General features: G+C 47.7%; 1 long non-coding RNA gene across 2 annotated transcripts; it reads right to left on the bottom strand.

Annotated features, from left to right (window-relative positions):
• Positions 1-141: 141 nt before the first annotated feature.
• Positions 142-2,281, bottom strand: LOC113953275. Of its 2 annotated transcripts, none has more exons than XR_003529818.1 (3): positions 2,209-2,281; positions 1,436-1,508; positions 142-1,071 (listed from the first exon to the last, which is right to left on the bottom strand). It is a non-coding gene; the product is annotated as an uncharacterized LOC113953275 (long non-coding RNA). The 2 variants fall into 2 exon arrangements; XR_003529817.1 differs by having other exon boundaries at positions 1,436-1,520; positions 2,209-2,252.
• Positions 2,282-4,398: the final 2,117 nt, after the last annotated feature.

Raw genomic sequence — 4,398 nt, 5'->3', positions numbered from 1 at the left:
TGTGCAAAGTGCTGCTGCTGAATTACTTGTTCTGAAAGCAAAATGAAAATCCTGCAGCCACTTTCCTCTGCGTCCCGTTGCTGTCCATGTCATCTCACTCCTCAAGCATTCCCTGCCTCAGTCCCTTCCTAAAACTAATGGTTCACTCTCTCATTTTTATTTTCAAGCACAATAATAGTTTTAATCACCTATTGTTGCCGTTGGACACCTTGGCTGTGTCACAGCAATCTTTGTTCATTGATCTATTTGGAGTGAAGCAGGATGTTAATGATGGCTTATCCTTTGTGGTGTAACAAGTACCTTTTACTAATCCAACAGTGTAAAAATTGAAAAAAAGTCCCCCTTTTCTCCCCCCCCAGCCCCTAAAACAATCCCAGGCAGCAAGGGCAGTGTGTTGCTTGGGCTAAGGCTGGGCTGTTAGCTAAATTAAGCCATTGTGACTCAAAATCCTCCTTTAATAAGGTTCATGCTGTCTACAACTTCATCATTTTCTGCTGAATGATAATTACTTTATTCAATCATGTTCAAGGTTTTAGTGAAAGCTAGCATTGATTGATTAACTTCAATTACCATGCTTACATTTGCATAGATAAAAACTGCTTTTCAATTTGTGAGTGGCACGCTGGTGGAAACCCGGCGCTGGTATTTGCATTTCAATGTGGATGGCGAAGAATAAAGGTGGGAGAGAGGTCTGATCAGTGCTAAGCCCTTTCTGCTTCAGTGCTTGAGCATTTTTCCATAAACACTCCTGTTATGATGTTAGTTTGCTCGCGCCGCTGCGAGGGAACCGGGAGCTCCTGTTTACAAGGCTCTGTGACAATTGAACAGTGCGGGGCAAGCAGAGCTGGAATCAAAGCAGCCAGCAGGGCACAGGTGCTGTGGGTACCTGGGGAAGTTCCTGTGAATTACCCAGGGCAGTTGCTGTGACTAATCCAGGGAAGTTCTTCCTTCACCAGACAAATTGCACATTCCTGTGGAATCCTTGCCAGCAGCCCCTGTGGTCACTGGCCTCAGCTCCTCACTGGCCTCAGCTCCTCACTGGCCTCAGCTCCTCACTGGCCTCTTCACTCCCTGCCAGGTTTTGATGCAAAAAGCTGGTTGTTAGGATGGGAAGAGCGAATGAAAGCCCTTCCCTGGGGGGCTTTACTCCCAGAGTTCACTCTTATCACTGAACAGCTGAAGTGCAGGGCAGCACTGCTCATCCAAAGCCAGAGAAAAGCCACATTAATGTCACATTTGTGGCCAGGTCCCTCATCCTCGTGGTGTTTCCTCTCACTTGCCATCAGAAATGAGGGGGTCAGGCTTCTTCAGGTGCTTGTCCAGTTCACTGCTGCCTCCAGCATTCCCCACATTCCCCTCTGGATCTGGCAAAGCTGAGTCCCAAGAGAACAGATGCTGCTTAAAATCAGGGTGATGGTTTGTGCACGTTGCTCACCTCAGAGTAGGGACAAGGAAACGGGTCTTGCTCAGGTTTCCTGTTTCAGGCAGGATATCAGTTTTGTGCAAATCTTCAGAATCAGCTTGAAAAGTAATTAATAGAATCACAAAACAGTTTGGGTTGGAAGGGATCTTAAATCCCATCTCATTCCACCTCCTTCCACAAGGAACTTGCCCCAACAGTTCTCAGATGTGAGTGAGCTTTTGGCAGAAGAGTAGCTCAGGGCTTGGGGGTTTGGTTTGGGTTTTTTTAAATAGGAGACAAAGGGACTGATTTAGGGATTTCCCTTAGATTTGCTCTGGTTTACATACAAATATATCTAAACAATTTAAAAAATAAAGCAAGTAAAATACTAAACCACTTACTACTCTCCCATTTAGCCCAAAGGTGGAGAGTTTTTTGCCGGGGGAAGGACACAGCAATGACACCAACCCTGTACCAAACTGCACCAAAGCAGCCCAAAGGAATTGCCAAAACATTTGTTTTGCTTACATGACTTTTCAGAAGTGGCTGCCCTGCTCTGTGTCAGGCAGCTCAGGAAGTTTAAAAGCATTGCACATAGAAAGAGGCAAGCAAGGGAAAGAGAGGCCAGTGGCTGCAGTTTGTGCCCAACCCTCGTGGTGAGTGGACTTGGACGGACATTTCTCGAATGTGCAAAATAAACTTCGGAAAAAACCCTTCTCAGCCCCCTTTAGTTCACCACTCCAGCAGCTGGGTGAGGGCCAGGCCCATGGTCAGCGCCTCGGGACAGAGGGCAGATGGACACTGACCTGCTGGTTTTATTGTCCCTGAGAATGTTTGGTTTAAATCCCTCAGAGGGACAAAACTCCAGCGTGTTCAATGTCCCGACGACTTCACAATAGGAAGGATCCGTTTGTTTTCCAGATCCTAATGCAACGGTTGCCATAAGAACACAAATTATGTGTACATTTTAATGCATCTATGCTTCATAATTATGCATGGTTGTGTGCTGTTATAATTGACATAAAATATAAAACAGGTCAAAGAGCAGCTATTAAAACTATTTTTCATTTTGCTTCCTGACAGCTCCCGACATCAATGCCGACTGCATTTAATAGGACCATACAGGGAATGCAAAGATAGTTATATAATTTCAACCATATTAAAGCCTCCACAACTTGCAACCTAATTATTTCCTGCAGTGTCTTGTTGTGAGCTGCATTACTTTATTTGGAATGTGTTCAGTTTGAGATTAAACAATTGGGCCACATTAAATTAGCATGAAGGGGGAAAATCATAAAACTTTTGGATGTATTTCATAGGGGTCACTCTGTTAGGTTAAGAATTATCCCAGGAGCAATGATTTTCTGCCACTCAAGATAAAAAACAACGTTAGAAATGCGCTAATTCCATGCAGTTATTTTAATCACTGAAGTAAATTCTACCAAAGGGCTAAATTGTAGTTGTACCCTCACTCTGATCACAGAATGACACAGAGAATAAAAGAAAACTGAGGAAAAATTGATGAATTTACAGAATCATAGAACCCCGGAATGGTTTGAGTTGGAAGGACCTTAAAGTTCATCTCATTCCACCTCTTGCCATGGGCAGGGACACCTTCCACTGGACCAGGTTACTCCAAGTCCCATCCAGCCTGGCACTGATATCCCTGCTCTTGGTCCTGGCTGCATGAAGGCCAAGCAGCAGGGTCCAACCCCCTGCTTCACTCATTGATCCTCTTCTTGCTCTGGAGTGGTCGAGAGCTCCTGTTCCACTGGGTGTGGTTGGCTTTCTTTTGGAATCTGTGCTGGTCTGTATTTTTTAATAAACCCTTTTAAAGTCAGGTTTGGTGGGGACACCTCATGTGGGCCGAGGAACACCAGTGGCCATGGTGAGCCCCAGAGCCTCTGCCCATCCCGTGTGTGCCAGGCAGAACCAGAGACCCCGGTGTGTCGGGGTCCCTGCCAGGGACCTGCTGCCCTGCCGCTGCAGATGGTGGGCATGAGGAGAGTTCTATGAGCTGAAGTTCTGCTCCATGGGACCAGAGTTCAGCAAACAGCAGCAGTGCCCTGGCTGAGGTGTCAGAGCTGTGCCGTGCGTTGCTGTGTCTCGGGTCGCGGCCGCGATTGATCGGGGAAGCGGCGGGAGCAGCTAATGAGTATTGGCACTCCTTGCCTCGTGTGCTCAGTCCACTTAGAGCCTGGATATTTCAGGAGGCTGGTAATGGGCTGGAGAGGCCCTTTCTGTTCTAGCTGGCTGACTCAAGTCCAGTTCGTGGGTACTGGCTGAAAGTTATTGCCCAATTTGTGGCGGATGAGGAATAAGATCAGTCCAATTTTCCAAGGTAGAGGCAGCCCCATCCCAGAGAGAACCATCATAAATGGCCCTTGTTAGCGACTGGACAGGGAGCATGAGGGCTGGAGGGGGGGGTAAAGGCCAGGCTCAGCTGATTGAGCATGTTGGCTGTGGAGCATGGAAAGGTCTGTGGCCCTTCTGTCTCTCTTCAACAGAACAAAGGTCTTCTCGTCTCAGGAGAGATCTGTTGTGTTCCACTCTTACTGCCTTAATTTGCATTTGGGTTCTTGCTTCTGATGGCTTTCTTTTCTTTGGCAATTTTCACAAAACATTCCCCTTTTTGCACTTTTCCAGCTCCATGTCTGCCCAGGAAAATAACGATCAACCCCAGAGTCACTGGTTCCCCAGATCCAAACAGGTTACCTCACTCGTGCCAGTGATGAGGCTCTTCCCAGGGTCAGTGACATTCAGAGAATCCTTTGGGTTGGAAAAGCCCTCCCAGCCCATGGAGTCCAGGCATTCCTTGGACACCTCCAGGAGTGGGGACTCCAAACCTCCCTGGGCAGCCCCTTCCAAGGCCTGACCACCCTTTCCAGGAGGAAGTTCCTCCTGATGTCCAACCTGAGCCTCCCCTGGCACAGCCTGAGGCCGTTCCCTCTCCTCCTGTCCCTTGTTCCCTGGGAGCAGAGGCTGACAACCCCCTG

This window comes from Corapipo altera, unplaced genomic scaffold, assembly GCF_003945725.1.
Source record: "Corapipo altera isolate COAL_440 unplaced genomic scaffold, ASM394572v1 68, whole genome shotgun sequence".
NCBI lineage: Eukaryota > Metazoa > Chordata > Aves > Passeriformes > Pipridae > Corapipo > Corapipo altera.
Note: the sequence above shows the minus strand (reverse complement) of the source record. Positions and strands in the feature narration are given on the sequence as shown.